Genomic DNA, 23,185 nt, shown 5'->3' with positions numbered 1-23,185 from the left:
CAAAAAGTTCAGGTAAGAAAAGAAGTCAGTCATAGAGCTCAAGTAGTTTTTCTGCTCTTCACATATTTTGGGATTTAGGGAAACTATTTACAAAGAAAAACTAAACCTTCATTATGTATGATGAGCTATGTAAAAAACTCAGGTGAAATTTCAAAAATGCTTTATATTAGAGGAAAAGATACTGATATACCTTTTAAGCCTACATATTTGGTAATTGTGAGTCTCTCCTTCATTGAAGATTCTTACATAAATGTGCCCTTGAGAGGGAGGGGACATATATATACCTATGGCTGATTCATGTTGATGTTTAACAGAAAACAACAAAATTCTATAAAGCAATTATTCTTCAATTAAAAAAGCAAATTAAAAAATGTGCTCTTGAATCTGCATTTTAGAGTCTACTCTATTGATAACTGGTGGGACCACATTAGACATATGATGGCTTTCCTCTGGGTCTCAGTTATAGTATTTTGTTCATAAGTGAAAGTCACTTAGTCGTGTCTGACTCGTTGTGACTGCATGGTCTATACAGTCCATGTAATTCCAGGCCAGAATACTGGAGTGGGTAGCTTTTCCCTTCTCCAGGGGATCTTCCCAACCCAGGGATCGAACCCAGGTCTCCCACATTGCAGGCGGATTCTTTACCAGCTGAGCCACCAGGGAAGCCCTTTGTTCATTAGGATGATAGCAACTGGTTACAAGAAGACAAAGGCCTAGACCAAGCAAACTATTTTTATCTTTTATAGCATTAAATATCATGATCTATGATTATGTGTAAAAACTTGCAAGTTCAGACAACTGGGGTCTTAGGAAGTTAAGTGACAAAATTGCTGTTCTCATTCATCTGCCCTTCTGCACCCATAGCAGCTTTAAGAACAGTGCTATCTCTCTTTGACTTAAGAGAGTTAGCTGCATCAGCCTCCACTGCAATAACATGAAGGCAGATGCCTAAAGGAAGCTTTATCTTCCATTCCAGTCAAGCCAGCCTCCTCTAGTACAGGAACACTGCATAATCAGGAGTGCAATTCAGTTCTGCCTGAAAGTGAAAGTGAAAGACACTCAGTCCTGTCTGGCTCTTTGCAACCCTATGGATTATACAGTCCATGGAATTCCCCAGGCCAGAATATTGGAGTGGGTGTTCTGCTTACAAAACACTTATTCATGTCCTATTCAGGCTGTAAATCACACCTCCCCAGTATTAGTTTCCTATTACTACTGAAACACAGACTTAGTGGTTTAAAACACCACACATTTATTATCTTCAGTTTCTTAGGTTAAATGCTCTGCATGGGTCTTTGCACCAAATGACGTAACAAGGCTATGTTCCTCTATGGAGGCTCCAGAGAAGATCTATTTTCTTGCCAAAAGGCTGCCTACATTCCTTGGCTCATGGCTTCTCCTCCATCTCTAAAGCTGGTCACTAACTCTTCTTTCATACTCATATTACCCTCTAGCTGTAGCCAGGAAAGTGTTTCCATTTTAAGGACCCATGTGATTAGATCAGGTCCACCTGGATGGCTGAAGATAATCTCCCCATCTCAAGGTTTCAAGATCTCTGTTTTTAACCACACTTTCTAGATCCCTTTTGTCACTGTATTAGGGTTCTCCAGAGAATCAGAACTACTGGTATGTACGTGTGCGCACACACACACACACACACACACACACACACACACACAGATTCATCTTAAAGAATCAGGAACTGGGTCACAGGATTGTGAGGATTGGCAAATCTGAAATCTGCAGGATAGGCCAGCAGGCTGGGAACCAGGGTAAGAAATGAAGTTGTACTTTGAACCCGAAAGCAATGTGAAGGCAGAATTCCTTCTTCCTTAGGGGAAAATCTTCCATCTTTTTATCTTTCAAGACCTTCAAATGATTATGAGGCCTACTGATTGAATCTACTTTACTCAAAGTCTACTTATTTAAATGTTAATATCATCTAAAAAAGAAAAAAAATACAGTAACATTTCAGTTCAGTTCAGTCGCTCAGTCGTGTCCGACTCTCTGCGACCCCATGAACCACAGCACGCCAGGCCCCCCTGTCCATCACCAACTCCCGGAGTCCACCCAAACCCATGTTCATCGAGTCGGTGATGCCATCCAACCATCTCATCCTCTGTCGTCCCCTTCTCCTCCCGCCCCCAATCCTACCCAGCATTAGGGTCTTTTCCAATGAGTCAGCCCTTCGCATGAGGTGGCCAAAGTATTGGAGCTTCAGCTTCAACATCAAACCTTCCAGTGAACACCCAGGATTGATCTCTTTTAGGATGGATTGATTGGATCTCCTTGCAGTCCAAGGGACTCTCAAGAGTCTTCTCCAACACCACAGTTCAAAAGCATCAATTCTGCGGCGCTCAGCTTTCTTCACCGTCCAACTCACATCCATACATGACCACTGGAAAAACCATAGCCTTGACTAGACGGACTTTTGTTGGCAAAGTAATGTCTCTGCTTTTAAACATGCTATCTAGGTTGGCCATAACCTTCCTTCCAAGGAGTAAGCGTCTTTTAATTTCATGGCTGCAGTCACCATCAGCAGTGATTCTGGAGCCCAAAAAAGTAAAGTCTGACACTGTTTCCACTGTTTCCCCATCTATCTCCCATGGAGTGATGGGACCAGATGCCATGATCTTAGTTTTCTGAACGTTGAGATTTAAGCCAACTTTTTCACTCTCCTCCTTCACCTTCATCAAGAGGCTCTTTAGTTCTTCTTCACTTTCTGCCATAAGGGTGGTGTCATCCGCATATCTGAGGTTATTGATATTTCTCCCGGCAATCTTGATTCCAGCTTGTGTTTCTTCCAGCCCAGCGTTTCTCATGATGTACTCTGCATATAAGTTAAATAAGCAGGGTGACAATATACAGCCTTGACGTACTCCTTTTCCTATTTGGAACCAGTCTGTTGTTCCATGTCCAGTTCTAACTGTTGCTTCCTGACCTGCATACAGGTTTCTCAAGAGACAGGTCAGATGGTCTGGTATTCCCATCTCTTTCAGAATTTTCCACAGTTTATTGTGATCCACACAGTAACATTTAGACTGACTAAATATCTGGGTACCCTGGCCTAGTTAAGCTGATACATAAAATTAATCATCACAGCCACGCAGGTGACATATTCATAGGTTCCAGAGATTAGAGCAGAGACATCTTTTCGGGGAGGGAGTATTATCTTGCCTGTCACTTCCTCTATGAAACTTCCCATAATCATTCCAGCCCTCGCTAATTAAACTGTACCTGACACTACTGGAGTCTATAATCCCAAGTATTTAGCAAGTCATTGATTACTGCCTTTTTCAAATCAGATTGTTTTCAATGTGGTGTGGCAACTATAAAATTTCTGGAAGACTTTCTGCTTTATGTGTCCTGTGACTTCTCATCCTTTCCTTTTCATGTTCAGAGTGCTCAACACATAGTAATCAGCATATCTCTTAGATAATTCTTTAAAACCAAACAACATATTTCAGCTTTGAAAACATTTTATATTATCTTTTTCAAAAAACTCAAATTGAGTACCAGACAAGTCAAATGAAAATCTAAGGTGACATGGAGCAAGACACAAGTTTAGGATCTTTACAAAACCCATCAGTACTCTTCCTATTACCTCAAGTTAAGTGCTTATAAATAATACCCATACAATTATAGTTAGATAACAGGCAAGGACATTGTACATGGGTATATATTTCCCATGATTTATCAGTATGAACATATACCATTTTCATAACCAGGTTCATCTACCATTACAAAAAAAAGTTTTTAACAAGAGAATATAAAGAATATTCTAAAAATCCAGGGATACTGTGATTCACTATGATGGTTACTATTCTTTTCAATTCTTATTGTTATATACAATGATTTTTAACATATGTTAAATTCAAAGTAGTTTGCAAAAATGAAGTCTTGCTGAAGTCTTCCTTATTCCTTGCAATATTTTAATCGTGCTTGCTTGCATGTGTGTCCAGTAAAAAAAGAAAAGCTTGCTGACTACCAGGGCTCATGGAGGACACTTTAGTCCCTGGTACAGTTCACTCACTGAAGTTTGACTGGCCTTAAGAATTTTCTGGGTCAATATTTAAATAACACTGAAGTTAATCAATGATTCTTCAAGGATTTATAGATGGGATAAAAGAGGTAAAAGAAGCAAACACATACCCACACACACATACACTTTCTAATTACAGTGAAAAAATGATATATTATTTTCTAAGTGATCTGCAAAATAGGGATTCTTAAGATGATCTCATCTGACTTAAAGATATAGAGCCCCCCATTCAATTAAATAGTGATAACGTTTTCATACAAACACAGTTTGGATTTAAAATTGTGTAATATATGTAAGTAAATAATATTCATGTTTGCTATATGAATTTTATTTATTTCTCTAAAATTCACATATTGAAGCCCTAATCCTCACGTGATTACATCTGGAGATAGGATAGTAATTAAGGTAAAATTAGTTCATAAGGGTGAGGCCATAATCCAATAGAACTGTAGATTTATAAGAGGAAGAGAGAAATTTCTCTCTCTCTCTCTTCCATCTGTAAACATAGTCAATTTCAGTCAAAAAAGAGACCTTTCTTCAGAAACCAAATCCTGTTTGAGCCTTAATTTTGGATTTCCAGCCTCCAGAGCTGTGAAAAAAAGTACTTTTCCTGTTTTTTAAGTCATTCAGTCTATGATATATTGTTATGGCATCCTGAGCCAACAAATACAACTTTTAATTTATGAAATGGTTTCAATGGTAATATAATACAATTAACCACAACAGTTGAGTAAAGGTAACTCTCTTCAGCAGGAAATAAAGCTCCAATCAACAAAATAATAGGTCTTATTGAAGGATAAATAAAAAATAAATCTACATGCAAAAAAATATCTACACACTCACCCTAATCCTTTCAAAAACATTAATTCAAAATGGGTTAGAGACCTAAAACAAAAACTGTAAAACTTCTAGGAGACAATAATGATGAAAATCTAGGTGATCTCTGGTTTGGCAACGACTTTGTAGAAAACAACTCGAAAAGCATGATCTGTGAAAGGAAACTTTGATAAGTTTGATTGCATTATCACTAAAAACTTCTGATATGAAAAATACACTATTAAAAAATGAAACAAGCCACAGACTTCAAAAAAATAATTTGCAAAACTCATATCTCATTGACTACATTCAAATATGCAAAAAGCCTTAAAAATCAACAATAAGGAAACAAACAACCCAAATGAAGTGTGGGTAAAATACCTAAATAGACACCTGACCAAAGAAATTAGATGACAAATAAGCATATGAAAAGATGTTAATATGTGTCCCCCATCCTGAACCACTCCCCTCACTCCTCAGGGTCATCCCAGTGCACCAACCCTGAGCGCCCTGTCTCATGCATCGAATCTGCACTGGCAATCTATTTCACATATGGTAATATACATGTTTCAACGCTATTCTCTCAGATCATCCCACCTTAGCCTTTTCCTACGGAGTCCAAAAGTCTGTTCTCTACATCTGTCTCTCTTTTGCTGTCTTGCATATAGGGTCATCATTACCATCTTTCTAAATTCCATATATATGCGTTAGTATACTGCATTGGTGTTTTTCTTTCTGATTTACTTCACTCTGTATAATAGGCTCCAGTTGCATCTACCTCATTAGACCTGATTCAAATGCATTCATTTTAATAGCTGAGTAAGATTCCTATGAATGTATGGCAAAAACCATTACAATATTATAAAGTAATTAGCCTCCAATTAAAATAAATAAATTAATTTACAGAAAAGAAAAGATGTAAAATATTATTATTAGAAAATTTCAAATTATAATAAAACTATATACCTATTGGAATGGCTAAATTAAAGAAAAAAACTGACAACAAATGCTGATGAAGATGTAGAGTAACAGAACTCTTATTCATTGCTAGTGGCATACAAAATAGTATTGTGCCTTCTGAGGACAGTTTGCCAGTTTCTTACAAAGCCAAACAGTCTTAATTATATCACCCAGCATATGCATTCCTTGATATTTATCCAAACAAACTGAAACCTTATGTCCACACAAAAACCTGCAAATATTTTCAGAAACTTGACTGATAATTACCAAAACTTGGAAGCAACTAAGATGTCCTTCAATAGGCAAATGGATAAACAAACTGTTGTAAATCCATACAATGTGATATTACTCAGTGCTAAAAGAAGAAATGAGGTATTCAAGCCATTAAGCCACAAAAAAGAAACGAAGGAATCTTAAATGTATCTATGTGTGTGTGTGTGTGTATATATGAAAGAAGCCAGCAGGACAAGGCTGTATGTTTTCAACTATATAATATTCTAGAAAAGACAGAACTATAGAGACATTTAAAAGAATAAAGATTGAAGTGGTTTGAGGGTGACAAATAGGTAGAGCAAAGGGTTTGTTGTTTTTTTTTTAGGACAGTGAAACTATTGAATATGATGTTGTAATGGCATGTGATTGTGTAATGGTGGATTCATGGCGTTATGCATTTGTCAAAACCAAAGAGAACAGTACAACACAAAGTGTGAACCCTAAGGTAAACCATGGACTTTAATAATAATGTATTGACATTCATCCATCAACTGTAACAAGTGTACCACATCTAAGAAAGATGTAAATAATAAATGAGGGAGAGGGAATATACAGGAGCTCTATTTTCTATTCAACTGCATGTAAACCTAAAACTAAATAAAGTATATTGACTGTTAATAAATAGGCAAATCAAGATATAATCTACAGCAAATAAAAGATGTAATTTTATAATAAAAATATCAAACATAGATGGCAGATATTTCTTTTACACATTTGCATGCATTACTAGAAAACACAATTCTATGAAATATCAGCTTATAATCCTAAATGAATAAGAATTATGGGGATAGAGAAGAAACACAATTATAGATATATGAGTAAAGTCTTTAAAAACAAACATGTTTATTCTTAAACTCCTTCACAGATTGAAAATTGACTATATTTTAACTCCTAAGAGTAGCGCAAAACTAGAATGACTAGAATTATGTTTAGATTCTTAACATAAAAAAAGAATCTGTATCTTGACTGATGAACAACACTGGAGTGCATTCAGTAAAAGGTTTTCAGAAATTCAAATTGTTCTCTACAGAGGCTATGGGATGCTCTCTGGCATCTGTTTTACTACATCTTCACACTGGGAAGAAGTAGTCTTTGTTTTTACAAAGGTGGGTCAGAAGGGGAAAAGTTTTCCAAGCTTCTGTCATGAGTAACTGCAAAGTTGTAAGTGTCATGTACCATCTCAGGAGGGAGATGGGGCAAGTGCCATTAGAATGTTGTAAATTTTGTGACTGCTACTTGCTCATTGCTTTTTAATATAATAACAGTTTTTGATCCTTTAATTGATTGCTGAGTGATTCATTCATTCAGAAAACAGCACTGGAATTTCTACCATCCATTCTAGATGCTGGTAGTAAAGTAATAATCAAAGTGTACCAGATCCTGGCTCTCAAAAGATGGAAATAAACCCATAGTTCTTTCAATTAAAACCTGTGCATGCATGTATCACTCAGGAATGATCATGCCATTGTCTTCTGGAATCTGCTGTTAGTGAAATAACTCCTTTCAGTCTAACCGACTAACTAATTCTTCAAAGTAATCTATTATTTTCTCTGGTGACTTCTTTATTTTCATCTCCCAGATTCTGTAGCTTCATTGTGACATGTTAAGTGTCGATTTGCTTTTATTATCTTTTGTATGCTTGGTATGCTCCTTCAATCTGGAAAACTTTATGCCGTTGCCTCTTGAAATACTGATGTACCTATACCCTCTCTATTTTCAAATATTCTATGAGAACTATTTGGGGCTTCTTATTCTACATAGTATACTTCAATTGCTCTTTCATTTTTTCTGATTTCTTTTCTTTTGCATTCTGTATTTCCCGAATATTTCTTACAATTTACTTATCCTCCCTCTCTGAATATTGATTTGGTTTGACTCAACCATAATTAAATATTTATTTCTAAAAATTCATTTCATCTTCAGAGTATATGCTTCAATTTTTAATAAATCTGTTCAACTTTCCTATTTCCTTAAACAGTAAGCAATGAAAAATGTAAAAAAAAAATATGGGAGAAGAGTTTGTCATATTTAAGTACAAAAGAGAGGACAGTGTGAAAAGGAAAGAATGGTATAAAATGAAGTTGTAAAGGGTAGGCGATAAATAACCAGATCTTGCTAGGTTATCTAGGCCATTTTAAGTAGTTTGGATTTCATTCTAAGGTTGAAAGAAGTGTTGTAAACTGGGACATAACATGACTATTTATGTTTAGAAACATGTCTTCTATGAAAATAGGAAAAGGATGAAGGGAAAGGTGACAAACAGCATTTTAGAAATTTAGAAAAGACAGTGTAATGGTTTCAATTTGATCACTACAGTGAGAATGTAGAATAGTAAGAAATGGTCTTTAATGTGTTATATGTCGGCCAATGCTCACAGCTTTATGTACATTATTCCTTTTATCTTCACAATAGATGTTACTATCAGTCTAATTTTGCATATGTGCAGAGGCTTCATACTAGATAACTTGCTAAATTTGCAAGGATGTCATATAGGGCAAACGGTTTTTGACTAAAGTCTCTTAGTCCAGTCATTTTATAAGCGAGAGAAATAATGAATGAACAAACAAGATATATTCATATTACAACATGTGTTGTGAAGGTAATGTTGTTGTTCACTTGCTAAGTCATATCCAACTCTTTATGACCCCATGAACTGAAAACATCAGGCTTCCTCTGTTCTCCACTATCTTCAGGAGTTTGCTCAAATTCATGTTCACTGAGTCAATGATGTGATCTAGACATCTCATCCTCTACCACTCCCTTCTCCTTTTGCCTTCAATCTTTCCCAGCATCAGGGGCTTCTCCAAAGAATCGGCTTTTTGCATCAGATGACCAAAGTGTTGGAGCTTCAGCTTCAGCATCAATCCTTCCAATGCATATTCAGTGTTGATATCCTTTAGGATTGACTGGTTTGATCTCTGTGTAGTACAAGGGACTCTCAAGAGTCTTCTCCAGCACCACAATTCAAAAACATCAATCTTCAGTGCTCAGCCTCCCTTATGGTCCAACTCTCACATCCATACATAACTAACAGGAATAAACAAACAAATAGCTTTAACTATACAGACCTTTGTTGGCAAAGAGATGTCTCAGGTTCTTAATACGCTGTCTTGGTTTGTCATAGCTTTCCTTCCAAGAGCTAGTGTCTTCTAATTAAATGGTTGCAGTCGCCATTCACAGTCATTTGGAGCACAAGAAAATAAAATTTGCTATTGTTTCCACTTTCCCCCCTTCTATTTGCCATTAATTGATGGAATCAGATGCCATGATCTTAGTTTTTTGAATGTTGAATTTTAAGCCAGTCAGCTTTTTCACTTTCCTCTTTCACCCTCATCAACCCATGGCTGCTTCATGTCAATGTATGGCAAAAACCACTACCATATTGTAAAGTAATTAGCCCCCAACTGAAATAAATAAATTTTAAAAAAAAGGCTCTTTAGTTCCTCTTCACTTTATGCTATTAGTGGTATCATTTGTATATCTGAAGTTGTTGATATTTCTCCCAGAAATTGATTCCATCTTGTGATTTATTCAGTCCTGCATTTTGCATGATGCATTCTGCATATAAGCTAAATAAGCAGAGTGACAAAATATAGCCTTGCTGTACTCCTTTCCCAGTTTTGAACCAGTCAGTTGTTTCATGTCAGATTCTAACTGTTGCTTCTCGACCTGTAGGTTTTCCAGGAGACATGTGAGGTGGTCTGGTACTCCCGTCTCTTTATGAATTTTCCAGAGTTTGTTGTGATCCATACCCTTGATAATTGATAGAGACCAGTTTGAAATGGTGATCATTTAGCAGACTTTGAATTTGAGAATAGGTTGAAAAAAATCATGATTAATCTGTTAGGAGGATTTCTATAAAGATTAAAAATTGAAATTAAAAAGAGAACCCCCAGTATAATACTCGATATTTCGACTTTTAGATCCAACTTAGAGCCACTCTTTTGATGTGTTTACATCTCTCCATATCTGCAGGGAGCAACACCTTAGCCCCTGCTATCAATCTCATGTCATATTTCTGTGTCTATTAATGACATATCCCTTTAAAAGAAAAGCTCCCCCCCGCCACTAACTCTGGGTATAATATGAGGGGGTTGACTGCTAGAAGTGTAAGGACACTGATAAAAGAAACCCAGATTCCAATCTATAGATATGCATGGTGAACATTTTCTGGAAAGATAATAGCCGAAAGCTATTGAGAATAAACAACAGGTATCTTACTTATGGAAGGAGAGCAGGAAAAATAGATCTGAGAATGAGGTTTTGGCATCTAACCATATTTATTGATTCATAAATGTCCCTCAAAAAATTCATTTCTATTTTAATAGTGTGTCACTATTTTAGAAGCTGTCCATCTGTCTTTATGTTCATTGGAAAAATCAACATGCTTTTAAGAAAAATTATTATTATGTTTAAATTACATAATTTAAAATTTTCTCTTGGCAGTCTTTGCCTTTGGGAATTCAATAGCATTAGGGAATTCATTAGCAGAGTTAGTAATGAAAATTGTGGCCTGATATATATCTCAATGTGTTTTACTTTTTAAAACTTTTTAGTTTATATTGCAATGTAACTGATTAACAATGTTGAGATAGTTTCAGGTGGATAGCAAAGGGACTTTCCCATACATATACATGTATCCCTTCTCCCCAAAACTCCCCTCAGTGTATTTTAAATTTTGGAACACAATTATAGAAGTAATATATGAATATATAGACACAGGTATACACACACACACACTCTGTATGTTTCTGTCTGGCAATCTTTTATTGACTTATACCAGTCAAACTGTTTATTTCCTGGTCTAGTCTTCTGAGAATTATAAAGAAACTAAAAAATAAAACACTACTTGATCTGATAGCCGACGGAACTGAGAAACACAGTTCATGTGCTTGACTGCTGTGACTGCAATTATTTTCATTTAGTGATAAAGTACAAGTCTATATCTGAGAATATCTTCTTCAATATTCACCGACTATAAAACCAAAGACAATGTTCTCTCTCATCAATAGCTCTGTAGAAAGAAAACTGTCTGGATAAGGGGAATGTTGGCATTGCAATGAACTAAAGCCTTGGCACTCTGCCCAGAACTCTATGTGCATTTAAAACCTGTACTTATTCTTTTCCATATGCAAGATGAGGAATAATAAGAAATTCAGCCATGCAATATCAATAGCTCATATTACAGAGTCAGAATGCCTGTTTTAAATCCCCTGAGTCCTTCTTGTTAGTCAAATGTGCTTGGGAGAGTGACGGTGTCACACAAACTCTCAGCTGCCTCATCAGCAAATGGCTTGAATAACTGAATCCCTCTTCCCATACAAGAGATATTGTGAGGATTAAATGAAGACAACTTGAATGTTCCATAATTATGTGATCAATAGTAAGTATTTTCAAAGCACTTTCTTAGTATAAGACATGCTCATGCTCGGTCACTTAGCTGTGTCCAATTCTTTGTGACCCCATGGACTGTAGTCAACCAGATTCCATTGTCCATGGGATTTTCCAAGCAAGAACACTGGAGTGGGTTGTCATTTCCTTCTCCAAGTAAAAGACATAGAATAAGCAATTAAATTATCACTGTAATAAAGGAATTACTGCTAATTAATATGGGTACCAGACCCTTGAGTAAAACTGTTTATTGGGTTACATCATCCCCTGGAGAAGGGAAATGCTACCGACTCCAGTATTCTGGCCTGGAGAATTCCCTGGACTATCCATGGTGTCACAAAGAGTCGGACATGACTGAACGACTTGCACTTTCACTACCCAATATATATGACTATTTTAGTGATATTTGATTTTCTTTCAGTCCAGGACTTCACAAACACATAGTGGAAGAAACTATCCTGCTGCTGCTGCTAAGTCGCTTCAGTCGTGTCCGACTCTGTGTGACCCCATAGACGGCAGCCCACCAGGCTCCGCCGTCCCTGGGATTCTCCAGGCAAGAACACTGGAGTGGGTTGCCATTTCCTTCTCCAATGCATGAAAGGGAAAAGTGAAAGTGAAGTCGCTCAGTCGTGTCCGACTCTTAGCGACCCCATGGACTGCAGCCTACCAGGCTCCTCCGTCCATGGGATTTTCCAGGCAAGAGTACTGGAGTGGGGTGCCATTGCCTTCTCCGGGAAGAAACTGTACATTGTTTACTACTAAGTATTAACTCAAACATAAACACATATTTAACAAGCTGCAAGTAGTATTTAATTTGGCAATTATATTGATTTTCTATTTTCTCTTTCTTGAGTTAACGGGACATTTTAGCCAGAAATCTCTGAGTATCTCTCTCTTCTGGTTTCATTTATATCACTATCTTTCATTGTTGAATGCTATAATGCACAGAATAACTCTCCTGTGTATTCAATGTAGTATTAGAACTTTCAATACAAATTTCTGGGATTCTTTCACCTCTCCTGCCTCAATAAATGCTCTATACAGAACTGGGATTTAAAAAGATTTTTCTATCCTTTAACATTTTCTCTTGAAAATTCTGGGTACAGATGTGTATTCCTTATTACACAGGCTACAACCCAGGAAATGACTAGTCTCTTTATTTGCAAGCTGTTGCAGTTCTGTACAATAGCTCTTGATCAGAATTCAAGATTCTATAATCTTGACCCTGTGTCATTGTGAGAATGGAAAGGATTTTTATTACCAGCTGCTTTTAGCCAAGAGCAAAACTGTTTTCAGGGTGAGAATAACATCTAGGTAGTTAATGTGAACATCGACATCTTAGGAACTGATGAACCAAAATGGACAGGAATGAGCAAATTTAAATGAGCAAATTTAAGATGACCATTATTTCTACTAATGTGGGCAAGAATCCCATAGAATAAATGGAGTAGCCCTCATAGTCAACAAGAGTCCTAAATGCAGTACTTGGTTGCAATCTCAAAAACAACAGAATGATTTCAGTTCATTTCCAAGGCAGACTATACAACATCATAGTAAACCAAGTCTATGCCCCAACCATTGATGCTGAAAAAGCTGAAGTTGACCAGTTCTATTACCTACAAGACCTTCTAGAACTAACACAAAAAAATGTCCTTTTCATCATAGGACACTGGAATGCAAAAGTAGGAAGAGGTACCTGGTGTAACAGGCAAGTTTAGCCTTGGGGTACAACTGGAAGCAGGGCAAAAACCTAACAGAGTTTTGTCAAGAGAACACACTGATGAAAGAAAACACTTTTTTCCAACAACTCAAGAGATGATTCTACACATGGACATCATCAGATGGTCAACACCAAAATCAGATTGATTATATTCTTTGCAGCCAAAGATGCAAAAGCTCTATACAGTCAGCAAAAACAAGACCCAGAGCTGACCATGGCTCAGATCATAACCTGCTTATTGAAGAATTCAGGCTTAAATTGAGGAAAGTAGGGAAAACCTCTAGGCACCAGGTATGACCTAAGTAAAATCCCTTGTGGATATACTGTGGGAGTGACAAAAAGATTCAAGGGACCAGATCTGGTAGACAGTGCCTGAAGAATTACAGGTGGAATGTCTTAACATTGTACAGGAGGCAGTGACCACAACCATCCCAAAGGGGGAAAAAAAAATGTAAGAAGGCTAACTGAGGAGGTTTTATAAAGAGCTGAGGAAAGAAGAGAAGTGGAAAACAAGGGAGAAAGGGAACTATATACCCAACTGAATGCAGGGTTCCAAAGAATAGCAAAGAGAGATAAGAAAGTCTTCTTAAATGAACAATGCAAAGATGTAGATGAGAACACTAGAATGAGAAAGACTAGAGATCTCTTCAATAAAATCGGAGATATCAATGGAAGATTTCATGCAAGGATGGGCATAATAAAGAACAGAAATGCTAAGGACTAACAGATACAGAAGTGATAAGGAACAGGTAGCAAGAATACGGAGAAGGCAGTGGCACCCCACTCCAGTACTCTTGCCTGGAAAATCCCATGATGGAGGAGCCTGGTAGGCTGCAGTCCATGGGGTCGCTAGGAGTTGAACACGACTGAAGTGACTTAGCAGCAGCAGCAGCAGCAGCAGCAATACACAGAAGAACTATATACAAAAGGTCTTTATGACCTGGATAAGCCTGACGGTGTGGCTACTCACCTAGAGCCAGATATCCTGGAGTGTGAAGTCAAGTGGACCTTAGGAAGCATTACTATGGACAAATTTAGTGGAGGTGATGGAATCCCAGCTGAGCTATTTCAAATCCTAAAAGGTGATGCTGTTAAACTGTTGCAATCGATATGTGACTAAATTTGGAAAACTCAGCAGTTGCCACAGAACTAGAAAAGGTCAGGTAAGAAGGGAAGAAAAGTGATCAGGTTGGGACATGTGCCCTAGGAGGGGATTCATGGGAAAAGGGAGATTACATGGGTGAGGACCCTGGTTGGTGAGTGAGTGATTCAAGCCACACATTGGGCATCTCAGCCATGGAATCCATCAAAAGGAATTCAAACCCCTTGGCTGGTGGAGGGCCAGTGGAACTAGCAGCAGGGCTGTGGGAATTCTGGAACCTACTTCAGTGCAAATGCTTGTTTCAACCCAAAGCAGGAGGGAGGGAGTGGAAAGGCAGGATTGAAATTGTGTAGCCCCAATAGAAGGAACATACCTCAACATAATAAAAGCTATACATGACAAACCCACAGCAAACATTATCCTCAATGGTGAAAAACTGAAAGCATTTCCCCTAAAGTTAGGAACAAGACAAGGGTGACCACTCTCACCACTACTATTCAACATAGTTTTGGAAGTTTTGGCCACAGCAATCAGAGCAGAAAAAGAAATAAAAGGAATCCAGATTGGAAAAGAAGAAGTAAAACTCTCACTGTTTGCAGATGACATGATCCTCTACATAGAAAACCCTAAAGACTCTGCCAGAAAATTACTAGAGCTAATCAATGAATATAGTAAAGTTGCAGGATATAAAATTAACACACAGAAATCCCTTGCATTCCTATACACTAACAACGAGAAAACAGAAAGAGAAATTAAGGAAACAATTCCATTCACCATCACAAAAAAAGGATAAAATACTTAGGAATATATCTACCTAAAGAAACAAAAGACCTATATATAGAAAATTATAAAACACTGGTGAAAGAAATCAAAGAGGACACAAATAGATGGATAAATATACCGTGTTCATGGATCAGAAGAATCAATGGATAAATATACCATGTTCTCTGATCAGAAGAATCAATATAGTGAAAATGAGTATACTATCCAAAGCAATCTATAGATTCAATGCAATCCCTATCAAGCTACCAACAGTATTTTTCAGAGAACTAGAACAAATAATTTCACAATTTATATGGAAATACAAAAAACCTTGAATAGCCAAAGCAATCTTGAGAAAGAAGAATGGAACTGGAAGAATCAATCTGCCTGACTTCAGGCTCTACTACAAAACCACAGTCATCAAGACTGTATGGTAGTGGCACAAGGACAGAAATGTAGATCAACGGAACAAAATAGAAAGCCCAGAGATAAATCCATGCACCTATGGACACCTTATCTTCGACAAAGGAGGCAAGAATATACAATGGAGAAAAGACAATCTCTTTAACAAGTGGTGCTGGGAAAACTGGTCAACCACTTGTAAAAGAATGGAACTAGAACACTTTCTAACACCATACACAAAAATAAACTCAAAATGGATTAAAGATCTAAACGTAAGACCAGAAACTATAAAACTCCTAGAGGAAAACATAGGCAAAACACTCTCCGACATAAACCACAGCAGGATCCTCTATGACCCACCTCCCAGAATATTGGAAATAAAAGCAAAAATAAACAAATGGGACCTAATTAAAATCAAAAGCTTTTGCACAACAAAGGAAATTATAAGCAAGGTGAAAAGACAGCCTTCAGAATGGGAGAAAATAATAGCAAACGAAGCAATGGACAAAGAATTAATCTCAAAAATATACAAGCAACTCCTGCAGCTGAATTCCAGAAAAATAAATGACCCAATCAAAAAGTGGGCCAAAGAACTAAACAGACACTTCTCCAAAGAAGACATACAGATGGCTAACAAACACACGAAAAGATGCTCAACATCACTCATTATCAGAGAAATGCAAATCAAAACCACAATGAGTTACCATTTCACGCCTGTCAGAATGGCTGCTATTCCAAAAGTCTACAAGCAATAAATGCTGGAGAGGGTGGGGAGAAAAGGGAACCCTCTTACACTGTTGGTGGGAATGCAAACTAGTACAGCCACTATGGAGAACAGTGTGGAGATTCCTCAAAAAACTGGAAATAGAAGTGCCATATGACCCAGCAGTCCCACTGCTGGGCATACACACTGAGGAAACCAGAATTGAAAGAGACATGTGTACCACAATGTTCACTGCAGCACTGTTTATAATAGCCAGGATATGGAAGCAGCCTAGATGCCCATCAGCAGACGAATGGTTAAGGAAGCTGTGGTACATATACACAATGGAATATTACTCAGCCATTAAAAAGAATACATTCAAATCAGTTCTAATGAGGTGGATAAAACTGGAGCCTATTATACAGAGGGAAGTAAGCCAGAAAGAAAAACACCAATACAGTATACTAACACATATATATGGAATTTAGTAAATCAGTAAAGATAACCCTGTGTGCGAGACAGCAAAAGAGACACAGATATATAGAACAGTATTATGGACTCTATGGGAGAGGGTGAGGGAGGGATGATATGGGAGAATGGCATGGAAGCATGTAAATTATCATATGTGAAATGAATCGCCAGTCCAGGTTCGATGCACGATACAGGGTGCTTGGGGCTGGTGCACTGAGATGACCCGGAGGGATGGGATGGGGAGGGAGGTGGGAGGGGGGTTCTGGAAGGAGAACACATGTACACCCATGGTGGATTCATGACAATGTATGGCAAAACAAATACAATATTGTAAAGTTAAAAAACAGATAAATAAACTAATTTAAATAAAAAAAAAAAAGAAAGAAATTGTGAAGCCTGCACCACCCTCATGATATCCCAACCTGAGCCAAGCAAACAGTCCAGCCCTGTTTGCTCCACAATTGAGCAACAGCTGCCGTGACTGAGGAAACAGCTTAGTTGTGAGACACTATGGTCACTCAAACCCTAAGCAGCATATGAAAAGGCAATTACATAAGTGGCTATCAGAAGCACTCCATATTTCTGACGGTGGCCTGACTGTCACACCCTGTACCCTGACCTAAACCAAATGATGTTTCTAGCCTCTCTCACTCCAGCCCCGGCCCTCTTTGGGACTGAGGGTCTTCTGCTGGGAGGGGGAACAGCATGCACTTAAAAGGACCCAAGCCACCTTGGACCCAACCCTCAGGGCTTCTGCTCTAGTAGTTGAGACCTGACCCTGCCTCACACCTCCAGCTGTAGCCCCTCTTTCTCTAGCCCCATCTCCTACCAAGGTAATAGTTGCCAGCACATTCTGAGTAAAAGACATGACTTGTGTTCTCATCAAATTCAGCTCTCCCACCAAAGCCACTAGGCACACACGACTGTATAGGGATGTGCCTATGTATGAACATCACTTTGAGACTGCCACAGGTAATTGACCTAATTTAATAAAGACAAAGATAAGCAAAATGGGAAGACAGGAACTTGTCTCAATTGAAAGACCTAAGAAAACCTCTTAAAAAAACAGTTAATGAAACTGAAACAGATTATATAAAGAATTCAAAGCATTAGTAATATGAATGTTAATTGAATCAAGGAAAAGAATAGATGTATACCGTGAGCATTTTTATAAGAAACTAGAAAATATAAAAAAAGAACCAGCCATAACTGAAATAACACACAGGAGAAGGAATCAATAGCAGCCTAAACAATATAGAAGAATGCATAACTGATCTCAAAGACAGAATAATGGAAACTGGGCAACCAGAACAGTAAAAAGAAAAAATTTCAAACAAATGAAAATGGTTTACAATTATCTTTTGGGATAACAGCAAGCATACCAACATTTGCCTTATAGAAGTCTCAGAAGGAGAAGAGAAATACAAAGAGAAAGAGGTCAAAAATGTATTTAATGAAATTATGGCTAAAAATTTCCCTAGCCTGAGGAGGGAAACAGATGTCCAAGTACAGGAACCATAGAAGGTCCTAAACAAGATGACCCCAAACAGACCCACATCAAGACATATCATAATTAAAAAGGCAAAAGTTAAACATAAAGAGTGAATTGTAAAAGAAGCACAAGAAAAACAAAGACTCAAATACAACAGAACCTCCATGAGGCTATCAGCTGATTTTTATGCAGAAACTTTTCAGGTCAGAAGGCAGTGACAAAATATATTTATAAATATTTCCTCCCAGTCTGAAGGTTATCCTTCTGTTTTGTTTATGGTTTCCTTTACTACGCAAAAGCTTTTAAGTTTAATTAGGTCCAATTCGTTTATGTTTGTTTTTTATTTCCATTACTCTTGGAGATGGATCCAAAAAAAAAAAAAATTATTGCTGTGATTTATGTCAGAGTGTTCCTCCTGTGTTTTTCCAGGGTGTTTTAGAGTATATGGTCTTATGTTTAAGTCTTTAATTCATTTTGAGTTTATTTTTGTATATGGTGTTAGAGAATGTTCTAATTTCATTCTTTTACAAGAAACTGTCCAGTTTTCCCAGGACCACTTATTGAAGAGACTGTCTTTCATTTATTGTATATTCTTACCTCCTTTGTTGTAGATTAATTGACTATAAGTGTGTTGGTGTATTTCTGGCCTTTCTATCCTATTCTATGATCTGTTTTTGTGCCAGCATCATAATGTTTTGATTACTGTAGCTTTGTAGTACAGTCTGAAGTCAGGAAGCATGATTCTGCTAGCTCTATTTTTCTTTCTAAAGATTATTTTGGCTATTCAGGGTCTTATGTGCTTCCACACAAATTTAAATTTTTTTTGTTCTAGTTCTATGAAAAATGCAACTGGTAATTTGATAGAGATTGCACTGAGTCTGTAGATTGCTTTGGGTAGTATGGACATTTTAACAATATTGATTCTCCCAATTTAAGAACACAGTATATCTTTCTACCTGTTTGTGTTGTCTTCAATTTATTTCATCATTCAGAAAATATTAAATATTATGACAGTTAATAACATGATTTAGTTAATCTGAGGCAGAGAGAAATGAGAAAGATTTCCCAATGTCACAAATGAGTACTGCCCAAGCTGATAAAAAAAATCCTCATGTTATCACATTATTATTATTCACTTAAATTGGGTGAGCAATCAAATGTCCTTGTATCTAGAAACATTTAAGTAGAATGCATTCTTGGTATTATGAAGAATTAAAAACAAAGGATAAATGGCAGACATGTTCTCCAGAGATAGTTGCTGTACTGGTGGTAAATCAATAGTGAAAAAATGACATTTTATCTTTCACTATCATAATATAAAATATAAGCTGAAGAAAATATACATATTTCTAACATCTAGCCATGAATTCTCACTTATCTCACATAACTTATTTATAAAATAAGAGTGTTAGACTAATAAATATTTACCAGTTTAGTCATGTTTCTATCCTATGATTGTAGAAAGAAAACACATTCTAGAACAATAAGGCTACATTTTTAATTTTAGAGGAGACCTGAAGCTCAAAAATATTTTATTAAGATTGTGAAATACCTGTTGAATTAAGTAGAGGCACTAATTCACACATTTGAGAAGAAAATAAAATCATTGCTGTTAATTTCAATATTTGATCAATTGATGAATCCTTTTAGCCTTCAACATGAATACTGTGTGCCAAGCAGTTAGAAACTGGAAAATAATGACTCAACTATTCTACCTTTTCTTTAAAGCTAATCATAATTTGCTACCTTCACATATATGCCCTACTTACTATTCTATAAACCAGAAGGTTCCTCTCACAGAAAGAGAGCTCTCTGAGGCTCTACCACAGGAGAGGCATTTTGAGTTCTCACCTGTAGATAAAACAAGTAGATAATTTCTTCTCATTTTTTGCATCCAAAGGATTTAGTATTATTTTCTGAGAAGACAAATAGGAGGAAACAATGCTACTACAAGCTTAATATCATATCAGTCTCTAAGGACATTAAAATTTTTTCCTCTAAATCTTTATAAGATTCTTGGAACAGATACACCATGTCTTAGATTAAATTTAGTCACTTGACAATAGTAAAAAAATTGCCCATGACATTTTTTAAATAGAGATGTTATATTTCCATATTCTTATATAAATTGCATTCTTAAGTTTAATTCGCTACTGTATAATTGTTATAATTATATAATATACAATGAAATCCAGGCCAAAAACATATCACAGAGGAGGCTTAGCCAGCAAAAGATATCTTTTTTAATTTCATTTCTGCAATTCTAAACTTGGGGTTGAAACAGCCCCATTGGGAAGACTGCTGTCTGGAAAAACTAGACTTAACCTCATGTCAAGGGATAGATAAGACTGTACAATGCAGGATTTAAAGTATGTGTGTCTATGGAGAAGGCAGGGGGATTGCTTATGATATACATACTACAACAAATACTGACATCACTTTGACAGTGGCACCTCAGTTGGACATGATAGAAAATAGAGTAGTAGTTGTTTGCACTGTGTGTGGACATTAAAAAGGATAGTTCTACTAACTTAAAAAATACCAAATCTAAATGTTTCCTGTTTCATGTGTGATTAATGGTGGCTCAAATTCATCTTCACTCAGGAATGAGAATAAAGGAATGCAGGAATCATTGAGCATTAAAGACTCACATTCTTTAAGCATTTATTAAAGTGATTAATTTGAATATCTGACCCATAATTTTAGTATATTTATAAGAAGATTCCAGGGGACTTTACCAATTTAAAACATTATTTTTCTAACTTTTATTAATATGTTTAAGATAAATTTAAATATATGCATAATTAAGTTCTGACTATAATACTTCAAAAAGCCCATATCACACAATAATTTTATATATTTTCAGTTAATAAATTATTAACTCCAAGCACACTGTTTTTCTGGCTCCCTTTTGGTTTGCTTAACAAATGTTTTCCCATTTAGATATAGTACCCGTTTGCAAACTGCACTGATTTATCAAGTGAACTAAAATGATGTAAAACCTAATAATGCATTTAAATTCCACTGAATTTCCTTTCTGAACCTGCATTTTCCACCAAACTGTTAAGAGTCCTATGCAATAAAGCATCCCTCTGCCACCATAAAACAACCTACCTTTCTTAACTGTATTTTTGAGCTATATATCAAGTCTGAGATGAGCTGACTATCTGAAAATGGCTGTATCATAGCACAGAGAAGCAGAGGAGATGGTGAATAGAAATATGTATATCAGCGAGAGACACCCAAAGCACCTTCCAAAGAGTCTGCCATTGGAAAATTAATTCCTTAAGAAATAGTGGCAGACTTATCAGTGTGAACAGTGTGCAATTTATTTTAAACATTCTGTTCCTCTGATTATGATTTCATCAGTTTTTACTATAACTGAAGAAAATATTTCCTAGACACCTAATAGGATAAAAGTTCTATAGCCAATTCCCCAACAAAAGAGTGCTTGTTACCATCCTTTATCAAAATTTATCCAACCTAAAAATAAGATGAAATTTGTGTTATAAAAATTAAAAATTAAAGAAAATGACAATTTTCTTATATGGGTATTTTGATAAAGTAAGTTACCAAAATATTAAATCCTTATGCTATTTTAACTCAACATTAAAAAACTCAGTATTTAAAAAAAAAAAAAAAAAACAACTGAGACCATGGCATTTGGTCCCATTAATTCATGGCAAACAGAAGGGGAAAAAGTGGAAGCAATGGAAAAAGTGGAAACAGACTTTATTTTCTTGGGCTTCAAAGTCACTGCAGCCATTAAATTAAAAGACACTTGCTCCTTGGAAGGAAAGCTATGACAAACCTAGACAGTGTGTTAAAAAGTAGAGACATCACTTTGCCAACAAAGGCCCATATACTCAAAGCTATGGTTTTTTCAGCAGTCATACATGGATGTGAGAGTTGGACCGTAAAGGCTAAGCACCAAAGAATTTATGTTTTTGAATGTGGTACTGGAGGAGAATATCGAGAGTCCTTTGGACTCCAAGGAGATCAAATCAGTCAGTCCTAAAGGAAATAACCCTGAATACCCATTGGAAGGGCTGATGATATAGCTGAAGCTCCAATACTTTTGATGCCAAGAGTATACTGATTAGAAAAACCCATGATGCTGGGAAAGACTGATGGCCAAAGGAGAAGGGGGCAGCAGAGGATGAGATGGTTAGATAGTATCACTGACTCAGTGGACATGAATTTGAGCAAACTCTAGGAGATAGTGGAGGACAGAGGAGCCTGTCATGCTGCAGGCAATGGGGTCAAAAAGAGTTGGGCATGACTTAGGGACTAAACAACAAGTCACCAAAATGTTAAATCTTTATGCTATTTTAAACAAATCTTTCATAAGACTTTTATAATTTCATTCTGAAATACAGTAAACACACGTTACAGGTGGGTTGAAAAACCATGGCTAAAGAAATATAATCAATGCAACTTTATGAACTCGCATTGTCCTTTCAACATTTATCCATAGAAAACTTTCCTGGTTGTTAACTTAAAAAACCATATGGTAACTTTATTCCACAGAAACCCTTTTAATAATTTCATTATAAATGCCCAGTGCAATAGCTAAAATCTTCATAACTCACTGAAAAGTAAAGTTTCTGGTTACTTCTCCCCACAAGCCCCCGCCACTCTTCCCTTCTCCACCAATATTGCTGAGTAGTAAGTAGAGCTTTGTTTTGTTTATTTTTTAATGAAGGGGTATGATTGGCTTTCCCCCTTTATTCCATTCATAATTTTACTTCATGCTTTTAGTCTTTTGGGGGTTAGATTTGGGGAAAATGGAATACAGAAAATTCCTGTTAACTGGAACAGTGATAAGATAATCTTTATAGTCTTTCAGCGTGACATAGGTTAAAAATCAATCCTGGTCTTCAAGTTGCTTTCCTGGAAAGCTCCAAGAATGGTTATTGGGATTCTCTGGACAACGCCTGAGTGGACCACACAATTTGTCCTATATCTGTCCTGCTCCGGATGTCTCCTCAGTCCTCTCATCCTCCTATTCCCCACTCCTTCACTCCTAGCCTTCTAGTTACCCACTGTTA

The 23,185-nt window shown here is 36.6% G+C and overlaps 1 protein-coding gene across 46 annotated transcripts in view; it reads right to left on the bottom strand.

Annotated features, from left to right (window-relative positions):
• LOC145547098 (uncharacterized) overlaps positions 1-23,185 on the bottom strand; it is a 745,699-nt gene that overhangs the window by 703,057 nt on the left and 19,457 nt on the right. The window contains exon 3 of one of the 46 annotated variants that reach the window (XR_014083614.1): positions 18,614-20,050. The exons of the other annotated variants lie outside the window; for them this stretch is intronic. The gene's annotated coding sequence lies outside the window, so the exon portion shown is untranslated. Of the gene's footprint in view, positions 1-18,613; positions 20,051-23,185 lie in introns of those variants that run through there. 46 annotated transcript variants of the gene reach the window in all.

Source organism: Giraffa tippelskirchi, chromosome 1, assembly GCF_054371585.1.
Source record: "Giraffa tippelskirchi isolate mGirTip1 chromosome 1, T2T-mGirTip1v1.2.pri, whole genome shotgun sequence".
Taxonomy (NCBI): Eukaryota; Metazoa; Chordata; class Mammalia; order Artiodactyla; family Giraffidae; genus Giraffa; species Giraffa tippelskirchi.
This window is presented reverse-complemented; position numbering and strand designations above follow the sequence as displayed.